Source organism: Mus musculus, chromosome 18, assembly GCF_000001635.26.
Source record: "Mus musculus strain C57BL/6J chromosome 18, GRCm38.p6 C57BL/6J".
Lineage (NCBI taxonomy): Eukaryota > Metazoa > Chordata > Mammalia > Rodentia > Muridae > Mus > Mus musculus.
In genome coordinates, this window is record NC_000084.6 from 75083193 (window position 1) to 75096481 (window position 13289).

Below are 13289 nucleotides of genomic sequence, written 5' to 3' on the forward strand. Positions count from 1 at the left end.
GGTGGGCAGCACAGGGTGGCAGCTTGCTCTACCCTGGGGCTTGCCAGCCTCTCACTAAGAAGTCTCAGGCTTGCTCTGTGAGTCAAGCAACTGATGAGTAAGCTGCCAGACTTGGTAGTTGGCCTGCCCTTGGTTCCCATGGGATCCTGTGTTAAATCCATGTGTTGTCGATCACTCCTCATCTCTCTAGGGAGCCAGCCTAGGATGCCACAGTGCGCCGCTTCTGTACTGTGCCCCACACAGCACCGCTTAGGTGAGGCCTCCTTCTGAAGGCCACATGGCAGTGGTTTTCTAGTCTCTCCGGGACACAGAACTGATCTCTTGGTCTGTCCGTCCGTCTGTCCGTCCTTCCGTCCTTCCCTCCCTCCCTCCCTCCCTCCCTCCCTCCCTCCCTCCCTCCCTCCCTTCCTTCCTCTCTTCCTCTCTCTCTTTCTCACCTTTCTGGTGTGAGTACTTGGCATCTGAGTTTTTCCCAATATTCTAATGTAGCTAGAGACAAGTTCATTAGTTACTTTCTTCAAAACAGTGGTCATACTTGGTAGATTTTTGTTGTTGTTGTCTTAAACAAATAAATTTGGTGCCATTAGTTTTCTGAGTGCAGAATCCAGGCCTTTTACAATGTAGATAGAGCCCACACAGCAGGTACTCCTCCACTCTGCTGTCTCCCAGCTCAGGCTTACAGACGGTGTGGTTGGACCTTTCCTGGGTGTAAACAGCACTGGCTTTGTACCATTGTATGCATTGTGTGCTTTTAAAAATTACTTCCTTCAAAACAGAGTACATTGTCTTAAAAACTCAGTTTGGGATAGTGATGGTGGGGTTGGTCTTGTGCTCTGTGTGTTCAGAGGCCGAGTTCTGGACCCCGAGTGAGATCAGGCTGCAGTCTGGGCATGGGCATTGTATCAGCCAGTGTGCTGTGAAGAAGGCTCCGCAGTAATCCGATTGGACAGTAAAAGACTGGAGCCTGAGACTGGCCAGGAGAGAGACCTGAGATGGAGTAGGGGGTCCACGTAGATGCGAGGAAGAGGTCCCCATGAGGCAGGATGGGCCATGTGCATGTGGCCAAGAGAAGATCGCCCTGAGGACACACATGGAGCAGAGCAAATAGAGCAAGAGTCGGCTGGCAGGTAACTCAGGGCCTGTGGCTGGGATGTAGGTTAGATAGCTCAGAACCTGCCCTGTTTAGGATTACAGCTCATTAATGAAAATACTGGGTTTCTGTGTCATTTATTCTGGAATGGGGCAGACTCCTCCCTCCCCCATAAAATTACTTTTACATAGTGCTTTTGTTAACACTGGCAGGGCAAGGGCCTCGGCCTGAGCTCTGTGTGACTCTGCAGCCTTTCTGGTTTTCTTGTTGTTATCCTTCCCTTCCTAACTTACATTAATGGCATGAGTGGGAAGGCTGCTTGATTTACCAACTTTCTGGACTGGCTATCCCAGGCTGACCTCTAACCCATAATCCTCCTGCCGCAGCTTTCTGAGTGCTGAGACAACAGGCAGGCACAGCCACACCTAGCTCTAGCATAACTAAATACTTGATAAAATTAAATACTAAAGGCTAACATGTACCTGGGAATGGTGGCCATCTTGTCTTTAATTCCAGAATTCAAGAGGCTGAGGCAGGAGGATTACCAGTAATTTGAGCCCAGCTTGGGCTACAAATGTGAGGTCTTGTCTCAAGGACACAAAGAGCAGCAGCCATGAGAGCCAACAACCGGTTTGTGTCTGTGCTGAGATGTGGGCTTTGTCATCACAGCAGTTTCCGTCACTGTCTGACTCCTGCCTGTTTTCTCTGCTTTCCCTGTGTGATCCCATCCACTTGAGTTTTCTTTGCTCGTGTTTTACTCTGTGCAGTTTCAAGGCTGTTCAGCGGTAGAGTGGTGGGATGGATTTCCATCCATCGAGAGTCTCCAGGGATGATCAACATTTGCTGGTTTACATTGTATCTCTCTCCTCACTGGTAAAAGAAATGTTTTACCAGGAAATCAGTTTACGCATTCAGAAAACTTCCAAGAGCACAGCAGTACAAACCCACTTCTCCCTGTTCCCCACTCTTGTTTTCCATTTTATTTGCTGTCATTCGCCGTCATCGTCACTGCACTTCCTCTTTAAGGCACTTGTGGGTAGGTTACCTGCAGCGCAGCCTTCCTCCCTCAGGGGCATCTCTTGGACCCACAGTGTAGCTGTGGTGACTGAGGAGGGGATCATTGCCAACGAGTCACTCGTGAAGAAAGGAAAGAAGTCCCTTTACGAAGTGTGGTTTCATTTAAGTGTTGCACTTAGGTTTTGTTTTGTGTTGATAATGATCTTATGCTAGCTAGCCCAGTGTGCCGGCACTCAGGCACTCAGTGTGCAGTCCACCCTGAGCTCACATCGTTCCCCAGCCTCTCAAGTGTTGGTGACTGGTGTGAGCCACCGCCCTGATCCACAGTTAGGTTTTCTTGTAACTGTTTTGCCCTCGGTCTCTCTTCTGACTCCGTTCCTGCTTGTCTTCTTCCTACAACAGCCAGCCGCTCTCCCATTCCTCAGGAGCCGCTCTCCCATTCCTCAGGAGCCTCTCTCCCATTCCTCAGGAGCCGCTCTCCCATTCCTCAGGAGCCGCTCTCCCATTCCTCAGGAGCCGCTCTCCCATTCCTCAGGAGCCGCTCTCCCATTCCTCAGGAGCCGCTCTCCCATTCCTCAGGAGCCAGGGCCGTGTTGGCTCAGAGGAGGAAAAAACACCATGGGAATTGCTCATACAGCAAAGATACAAGTAGAATTTTTGTTTGTTTCTGTTAGAGTAATGACAATTCACATATAGTTTTTTTTTTAAGCTTTTTCAGATTCATTGAGTGCGATTTCAAAAACTGGTTGGAATGAATTGTAAATTAATATAATACTTTATTATAATACATGCAGATAAACATATAGTCATAGTTTTAGAGTATAAGAAATTATTTATAGCACTATGCCGCCAGTATAAGACAAAGACTCAGTTGATGTATCACTGTTTTGGAATGAGTGCTTTCATTTTTTAAAGTTAATGTATTATTTTAAATTTGCAGCTGATTTATCATTTACGCTAATCACAGAATTCTAGAATCACCTGATATACTTTAAAAAATCTATTCATCTGTCTGCCTGTCAGCACTATTAGATCTTGGCATTCCTAATCCATAGATAGAGTGAGGTCTGGTGCTAACATAGAGTTATTTTTAATTGTGTGTCTGGGAGCACACACATGCACTCCTGCGGCTGGGAGCACACACATGCACTCCTGCGGCTGGAAGCACACACATGCACTCCTGCGGCTGGAAGCACACACATGCACTCATGCGGCTGGGAGCACACACATGCACTCATGGCGCTGAGAGCACACACATGCACTCCTGCAGCTGGGAGCACACACATGCACTCCTGCGGCTGGGAGCACACACATGCACTCCTACGGCTGGGAGCACACACATGCACTCATGCGGCTGGGAGCACACACATGCACTCATGGCGCTGGGAGCACACACATGCACTCCTGCGGCTGGAAGCACACACATGCACTCATGCGGCTGGGAGCACACACATGCACTCATGGCGCTGGGAGCACACACATGCACTCCTGCGGCTGGGAGCACACACATGCACTCATGCGGCTGGGAGCACACACATGCACTCATGCGGCTGGGAGCACACACATGCACTCATGGCGCTGGGAGCACACACATGCACTCCTGCGGCTGGGAGCACACACATGCACTCCTGCGGCTGGGAGCACACACAGGCACTCATGCGCTGGATCACGCTCGTGCACCTGTGGAGGTGTGTGCGTGTGTCTGTCTGCCTGTGTGCTGTGTATGCATGCAGGAGCAAGAGGTGTGGAGGTGTGTGCGTGTGTCTGTCTGCCTGTGTGCTGTGTGTGCATGCAGGAGCAGGAGGAAGTGTTGGCTATCCTGGAGCTCGAGCTAATATGTGTTGTGAGCCTGCAGATGTGGGTGCTGGGAACCAACTCTAGTTCTCTAGAAGAGCAGCAGGCGCTGCTGACTGCTGAGCCGTTTCTGCGTCCTCAGTCCCTGGCTGCTAAATCGCACTGACTGATTTCTAACACGCATAAATGGGAGACCGTTTGTCCTGGGTTTGTGAGGAGTGGAAGAGATAAGTGTATAAAATCCCACCTAAGACCATGACATCTGTCCTCGTGCAGATGACCTTTGCTGTCAGTCCTCACGCTCTGCTGGTGTTTGGTGGTGAAAACAGTAGAATGGTGTAAAACAGAATGTGAATGGAATTTTAATTAGAAACAACCAGTGATGAGAGAACCCTAGGGACATTTATGTTAAGACAGTGTTAAAACTCAGGGCATCTATGTTTCTGGTCTGCTTAAACTTTAAATCATGTAAAAAGAAAAGTTTTAAAAGACCGATTAATGAATATGCCTGCCACATTCTTGCTTTGTGTCCAGCTGGCTCTTTGTTTTATGTGGTGCAAAATTTTGTCAGTGACAGAAAGGAAAATTTGATTATTAAATAGATATTTCCACAAGAAATTTGTTCCTTCCTAAGTGAACTTACCTTGACAACAGTTGCCATGGTACCATTTCGACTCCTCTGAGGACTTTTATGTTTGTTTCTTTTGAGTATGTGTGTGGAGGCCAGAGGGCCTTGGGTGTCCTCCTCAGGAGCAGCTTAGGCTAGGCTGGCTGGCTCATGTGTCCCAGGGACTACAGGGGCGAACCGGTGCCAGCCTTGTATGTGGGCATTGTGTGTGGAACTCAGGGTCTTGTGCTCACAAGGAAAGCACTTTGCTGGCTGAACTGTCCTCCCAGTGCTGTTGACTATAAAATTAGCCCAAATGTTTAATAGAGAAAATTTGATGCTGACTCAATTCAAATTATAATAAATATTCAAACATTCATTTAACCCACGATATCATTGGTCTTGGTAAGGCAATTGATAGCTCTTAATCTCTAAGCACATCACCCTATGCTGTTAAACATGTATTATAAGCCTGTGACCCTCATGTCCACAACTTGTTATGTTTTTAAAGTGTGTCCTGGCCTGAGGTCGCCTTGGCAGCCTTAACAACTGCTGTTTGTTTCTCATGGGTTTAGAACCTACAAGTATAACGTCAAGATGCCAGCAAGCTTGCTTCTTGATGTGGGTCCTCTTCCTGGCTTGCTGTTCTCTCATGGGAACCAGAAGGCTTTGTGTGACTTCTTACAAAGTCACTGTCGTACATGGGGGATCTGCTGTGCTGGCCTCTTAGAAACATACTACTACCAAAGATCCATTTTCTGATTCTGTTCCTTAAGAGAACTTTAACATCTGCTTTTGGGGGTAACCGAAAATCCCTCCATAGCCAGGCGTATCAGTCATTTCTGTGTCACTGCAGTGAGAGCCGGGCAGCTGCTTTACAGGACAGAGAGGGTTATTCTGGTTCACAGTTGTGGAGATTCTCAAGTCCAAGACTTGGTGTGCTGGACTAGCCTTGCTGGTGCAGTCCTGGGGCATTACCTGGGAAGGGGCAGGGAGTGCCCCCGCCTGTCTCTTTTTAGCCCCTTTTTCATGAAGACACTGGTGCTTAGTCTTGAGGGCTCCAACGTTATGGCCCCATCTAGTTCATTTTTTCTACAGCCATGAGCACCATAGCTGGATTAAGTTTCCATCCATCTTCTTTCTATCATTAACATAACTTGGTTTTAATCTCCCTTGTGACTCAGAGGACAGCCATATTCAAACCCTAGCTACATATCAAGTTGACTGAGCTGGATTGCATGGTGGTGGCTTATGGCTTTAATCCTAGCAAATTGTATGATCTATCTTGTGCGATGCTAGCTGGGGCCGTGCTTCCAGTCAATCATTGTTTTAAACCACAGCGCTGCTTAGTGGGATGGTGAGAGTTGTGGACCAAGTAGATCAATCTCAATCCTAAACACCAATTACAAATCCAAAATGGATATTTTTATTTTCTGGCTTTGGATATTTACATTGTCAGTATTTCGTTTTGGAGGACAGGTTCTAGAATACGACAATTTGCCACTCATTGTTAACAGTTGCAAGCACTGAACTCTGGATGTACACTGGGTGAGCAAGATGAAATCCACCCTTTGTTAGTTAGCATGGGTGTTTGAGCTCTCATGTCCTGGTACAATGAGGATGGCACACGTGTGTCTTCTTATCCACACTCTCACTTACCTGAGGCTAACTGAAAAGGCCACTGCAAAATCCCAGAAATAAGCAGTTGGAAATTCAGTTTATATTGAATGCAGTATGGGCAGTGCAGTCAAAGCTTGCACTGTTGTTCTCCGGCCTGCTCAGGATGTGACTCCTCCCTTCCCACAGTGTGTCTGCTGGGTCTGGTAGCACCCATTTGTCACTGTCTTTAGCTATTCTTCCTTCTTCCACCCTTCTTCACCCTTTTTCTTGCACCCTTTCAGCCCCCTAACACTGGATATGAGAGAAAAAAGGGTAGAAAGGAAAGGAAAGAGATCCTGAATCGGGTCGGAAAGGGGGTGGTGTTATCTGCAGACTGCTTCCTGCCGAATAGGGGCGTGAGTTCCTTGGGGCAAGTTTGATCATCACCATCAGGATATCTAATTTCTTCTTGTTTCTTTGTGTATGATCAACAATAACCATCAACCTACCACTTGTCTCAGGGGCCCTACATTTATATAAATCCCTTTATAAAGTCCCTAGAATTCCAAATGTCACACAATCACAGAATCTGTCTGCTAGAGCACGAGGCAAATTATAGTCAGCTGCTGTGGACAGTCTGAAGCTACCCCATATCCCACACCTGGGATTAAAATGAAAACATATTCTTACAATATTTCTGTGTTTTCTAAAAGACCCCAAATTCCAAATTCTCACTACACCTGTAGTAGCCATTTTAGAAGCAGATGGACTATCATAATCCTAGATTCAGAGAACTCTACTTAATGATGTTCCTTAGTTGTGATGGACAATTGCAATTTGGGTATGCTAAGCAGAAACCATATTTGCTTTCCTCACATAAAAACTTTTGACTTAATAAGGAAAGAAAAATGGTTGCTAAGAGCTATGATGAAATGAGTGTGGATTTATGAAGAGAAAGGAAGAGCTGCAGAGATGGTTCAGCTGCTAAGTGCTTGCTGTCATGTGAGGCATGAGGGTGTGAGTCCATGCTCCCAGCATCCCTGGGCAACCTGGCACGACTGTGACATGCATGCCTGTAACTCCAGCACTGTGTGTGTGTGTGTGTGTGTGTGTGTGTGTGTGTGTGTGTGTGTGTAAAATCTTAGTAATGCAAGTTTCGTAGGATCTCTTTCTTCAAGCATTCTTCTAGGGGCATTAGAATACACCCCTACCCATGATGGGAATAATGTACCTTCCTCTGTGGACAGCTGAGACCAGGTGAGTAAATGCATGAAAGAGGCAGTCACCACATAGCTTTACAATGAATGGCCACTAATTATAACATATAACCCCTAGTAATATGGAAACTATAGTATTTAAAAATCCTTTGCTGGCTGTGGTAGCATAATGTCAGCATTTGAGCGTCAGAGGCAGGTGTACCTCTGTGAGTGCAAGCCAGCCTGTAGCCTGTTCTAGGATACCCAAGCCAGCTGTAGCCTGTTCTAGGACACCCAAGCCAGCTGTAGCCTGTTCTAGGATACCCAAAGCTGCATAGTGAGACCATGTCCAAAACAAAACAAAAACAAACAAAAACCCCCAGACAAGAAACTATATAATGTACAAACAAGCAAAAACAATAAAAATATGTTAAAAATTGGGCCTGGAGAGCTGGCTCGGCAGTTAAGAGCACACTGGCTGCTCTCCCAGAGGACCCAGGGTTGATTCCCAGCACCCACCTGACACATGGCATGAAAGTCCAGGTCCAGTGATCTAATGCCCTCTTCTTAGGTACTGCATACATGTTGTGCGCAGACATGCAGACAAGACATGTACCCATATATATATATATAAATAGAACAAAGTATGACCTTACAATGATTTACAAGTTTGCTTTGGTTTTTTCTATGTGAATAACTTAAGAAATACCAGATGCTTGACATGTGTATTTGTTATTCTATACTATATGTGAAGTATAGTATATACAATCATGCTTTGCTTAATTGCAGGCCATGTGATAAGAAATATGTCATATTTTAACATACAAACATCAAATTATACTTATACAAACATATATTGTAGGCTTAGATTTTTCACAACCTACTTTAATAAGGGTTCTTAAATGTTTAATCTCCCTTCTAGTCCACCATCCAACAAAGGTAGTGGGAAAGAAAGGTTGTTAGGGCAGAGGGGGATGTGGACATGTTTACAAATAGTTCTTTGAGGTGATTCCAACCTTCATTGTCAGCATTCCAGTTCTCTAGCAGAACACCAATACGAATCAGCAGTGCAGTCAAGTCCACTTGGCAATCACCACTCACTAATCAGCAAAGGCAATTTAATCCAGAAGAGACCGTGAGGCTCTGCTAATTACCCTGAGTCACTAGAAGCGGCAAGAAGGCTCTGGCTTATCACGAGATGTTCTTTGGTGAGTTTCTCTCTACAAAGTCATGACAAGTGAAGATGAGCAGGGTGATGCAAAGCAAACTAGAACTTGAGCATAGTCATCGAAGACCAGTGGGGAAAACTGGTTCATCAAGAGACACAGCAGCATCACATACAGAGGCATTCTCTTTATAATAAGCTTTAAGTGGAGGGAGTATAATGGTAAAACAGTGATACAGTGTATGTTTAGCAAATGTGTAAACCAGTAGTATAGCTGGCGATAGCATGCTCCAAGCATGATAGTGGCTGTGTGTGACGGTTACAGCAGATGCTTATGAAAGCATCGCCACAAACATAAACATGGTGTGCTCAGGTCCGATGGCTGCGACGTAACTAGGTGCTGGGAATTTTCATCTTTGACATTACGGGACCACCATTGTACATCTGGTCTGTCATTATGCAGAGACTCAGGGTTGCCACTGAAGGAAGTCCACTGGAGAAGAAATGAATAGTGAACATCTAGTTACTTCTGTGTCTGAAACATTGTTCATCGGGATGCGTGGCTTTGCAGTTTGTGTGCTTCGTTATGATAAAGCCGCACTGTCATTATAGTTGGGTGTCTAAGCCGGCTTATGTGTACTCTACCACACTGCTTCCAGTCCAGTCTCAGGTTTTATACAGTGGCTTCTGAGGAACGCTTTCCCACTTGACTGAACCATCAAAGCTGTTTCATTTCACTTGCTTGTAGTGGCCAGTGTCCACAGCAGATTATAAGGCCAAGTTTAGGAAAATGTAGTAACAGAGAAGTTAATAAAGTCAAACCCAACGTTCCCACCTCTGCTTCCCACAGCCGGGTATGGTGACACACTCGTTTGATGCCAGCACTTGGGAAGCAGAGGCAGGCAGATCTTTGTGAGTTTAAGGCCAGCCTGGTCTACAGATTGAGTTTCAGAACAGCTGGGGCTACACAGAGAAACCCTGTCTCGAAAAACAGAGAAAAGAGGTGATAACACAAACAACTTTTTTTTTTTTAAGATTTATTTATTGTTATATGTAGGTACACTGTAGCTGTCTTCAGACACACCAGAAGAGGGCATCGGATATCATTGCAGATGGTTGTGAGCCACCATGTGGTTGCTGGGATTTGAACTCAGGGCCTTTCGAAGAGCAGTCAGTGCTCTTACCCGCTGAGCCATCTCACCAGCCCCATAAACAACTTTTATTCCCCCGACTGCTGTTCTGAGAGAATTACTGAGTGAACCATGCAGACTGTGGTGCTCAGTAGTTGGAGCTTATCTTATGTGACGGTTCTTTTCCCCCAGTGTTGGCTCCTGCTCAGTGGGCTCATTGAGAGAAAGTGTGCCTCACTGAGAAACACGCATCACCGCAAAACTGACAGACTTTCAATGATACATCTCGCACGTCACAAGAGAGGGCTGGGTAATGATAGTGGTGCGCTTTAATTTTTATTTGGAATGCTCTGGTATACTTTATTCAACAAGCCAAAGAATAACCCTTTGTTTTTGTTTATTTTGTTTTTTTTTTTTTTCATAATTAAATTCATCTATTTATAAAGTGAAGTTAATTTCAGGTTACTGTTTGCAATAGTTCAGGAATAAGTAGGGGCCTTATTAAAGTAAGCTTGTAATTCTAGTAGTCTAGATGTCTTGGAAGGCATTATTAAATGATTTTTTTAATGTGTAATTGGGAATCACCATCCAGAATCTACCTTAGTTTTGTACCTTCCTTGAGAGGGTTACAGCATGTCCCTGAGGGGGTTCCAGGGCTTGCCATAATTAATGTTCAGCTAAAATACAAGGTGCTTTTTGCTTTATTAGCACAAGTTAAAATCTGTACATTGTTAATAAGGAGCATACTAATTTTTAAATTGAAATGAGGTAGGGTTTATGTTTCATGATCTGGCAGAGCAGGCTTTCAATTCTTACAAATGTAACAGTTTCCACTGGTGTACTTCATTCCACACAGTGCTGGGTTCTATAAAGACGCTCTGTACACGTTTAAGATGGTAATTTGAGCGAATCCACGTACCTTTTTTCCCTTTATCACCCTTTTTCTTCCACTAACCTCCTCTGATCCCCAGGACACTTTGGTCTCTACTTTTATGCCATGTATATGATTTTATGCATCTGTATGAAATCTTGGCGCCACAGGAGAGACAGTCTGACATTTGAGACAAGTTTATGCACTCTGATTATGTCCGGCTCCATCATTATCCACTTTCTCCTCTCCCCACTTCTCCTCACCACCACTGTACTGGCTGGTTTTGTGTCAACTTGACACAGGCTGGAGTTATCACAGAGAAAGGAGCTTCCGTTGAGGAAATGCCTCCCTGAGATCCAGCTGTAAGGCATTTTCTCAATTAGTGATCAAGGGGGAAAGGCCCCTTGTGGGTGATGCCATCCCTAGGCTGGTAGTCTTGGTTCTATAAGAGAGCAGGCTGAGCAAGCCAGGGGAAGCAAGCCAGTAAGTAACATCCCTCCATTGCCTCGACATCAGCTCCTGCTTCCTGACCTGCTTGAGTTCCAGTCCTGACTTCCTTGGTGATGAACAGCAATGTGGAAGTGTAAGCTGAATAAACCCTTTCCTTCCCAACTTGCTTTTTGGTTGTGATGTTTGTGCAGGAATACAAACCCTAACTAAGACAACCACCCTTTCTTTTGAGGTAAGATCTCTTGTAGACAAGTATGGCCTTGAACTCCTGAACCAAGCCTAGCTAAATTTGTTCTTTATGTCTGAAAAGAAAATTCAGTTGAGCATATATGACACTCAGTCCTTTGTTGATGGCCACTTAGGTTGATTTTCTCTTCAAAGGAAGGAGTCAGTGATGAAGGTATCTTTCTGACATGTTTTCTTGGAGCTGTTTTGATTTTTCTGTTTTGTGATCTGTTGAATACTTTGTAATGGCAGTAATAACAGCACCTACTCGGTTCCATCTTACAAGGGAAAGTGATGGCCCTTTTCGTGCCATAAATCGTTGGGGACTAAAGCCATTTGCACTCACCAGGAACAATATAGAGTAAACGGTCTCCAACTGCTTGTAGGCTGGAAGCCGGGACTTTATTTTCTCTGTACCGTTCTTCAAGATGGTGGATAAAAGGTAAGAAGCCTGACACAAAGGAGCGGCAGCCTGCAGCCATGGCTGGTGGTGCTGTGGCTGCTGGTACAGCCATAAAAGGTGACCCTTAGGTTTAAAAGCCAAAGAAGGGGAACCCCACTACAGCAGAAACTCTGGCCTGGTTAGGGAAACTGGCAAGTGCTTCCTGGTCTCCTCTGTATTCCAGAGAGGCCCCAGAGAAAAGAAATACTTAGACACAAAGTCTAAGTTAGAAAGAGAAAGAGGAGACCCTTGCTGCTGTCACACAGGCAGCTGGTGATGATAAGGATGGCATTACCCAGGACTAAGCTTCACGGGATGCCCTGGACCTGGGTATGTTCCTGCTGAAGATGTGTGCCCTGGACCTGGGTATGTTCCTGCTGAAGATGTGTGCCTAGGACCTGGGTATGTTCCTGCTGAAGATGTGTCTTGGAAACTGACACAATCATGGTGAAACTGGAGAATCATGGCGAAAAGCCCTTCAGCAGGTATGTGAGAAGACTGTGTGCGCGCATCACTCCTTGGGGCATTCCTGATCACCCTCGCCTGGCACCACAGGGGCAAGGAGTGGCTTTCCTGAAGCAGCAGACCAGTGGCTGCTACTTGTGACTCGACCTCTTGTCTTCAGCTACATAGAACACCCTGAAATTTGTCATTTCCACCTCTACAAATACTAGCAAGGTTAATTAAAGACGTTTAAAGGCAGCTGTGTTCTTAGTAGTTTAGCCAGTTCTCGGTTTGTTGCTGCAGTTTGTTCTTGATGTGGGCTGTATTTCCTGCATTGACCGTGGGAAAGGACAGGTTATGAAAGGACTCAGATGTCCATCTCAGGTAAAAGTGGTGCATTTGGGGCCTACTACCAAGGCTTTTAGTGAATATGCTGTGTGTAACAGTGGCATACTCCCACATTGTAGCTGAAGACATGAGCGCCAGGCTTAGCAAGCCTAAGCCTGCCTCTCTTGGAAGCAAGTGCAGCCTGTAAAGGGACATGCGTAGAAGTGGCACAGGTGGAGGGACAGGTGCATTTCTAAAGGGTTCGTGTGTTCTTCCCTCCCTGGCTGACTTGAGTTCAGCTGTGATTCCCGGTGCTTGCTTAGCCATCATGGGCCACAAGGAACCCCAAGAAGGACAGTCATGTACAGAGAGGCCAAAAGAGGAAAGGAAGCCAGCGTTCAAGAGTTGTGAGGGAGCATGAACAACCACCCAGCACCTTCCTGCAGCCACCTTTTCACAACTCTCCCCAGTCCCAGCTTAGATACTGAAGGCAGGCTGGGGCGTGGGTGTGCTGTGTCCCTCTCTAGGGTGGCTGGTGTGAGTGTCCTCATTAGAGCCTATTGAGAGTGGAGAAGAGTGGGAGAGGAAGCACCCAGAACAAGTAAAGGAAGACACAAAGCAGTAGATTTCTCAAACTTTTTCACTGTCCACAGACAGCGCCTTATGAGCATCGTTGTCATTCAGAACTCGCGCAAGGAGGCCATGAGAACTGTTCCCAGCCAACAGTGAGCCAGAATCATACATGCAGCAAGGAACACATCTGGGCTCTTAGGTCTTTATAAGTTCATGTGCTTTTGAAATTCTGCTTTGGCAAACATATCTCCCCCCCTCCAAGATAATTATGTGCAAATTGAATTTCTTTATTTCCTTTTCCTTTTGTTTTGTTTTCTGAAACAGTATCCCACTTTGGAGCCCTCGCTGATCTGGAACTC

The 13289-nt window shown here is 45.8% G+C and overlaps 1 protein-coding gene across 6 annotated transcripts in view; it reads left to right on the forward strand.

The window, feature by feature from the left end:
• Positions 1-13289, forward strand: part of Dym (dymeclin) — a 268268-nt gene that overhangs the window by 64494 nt on the left and 190485 nt on the right. The window lies entirely within an intron of this gene.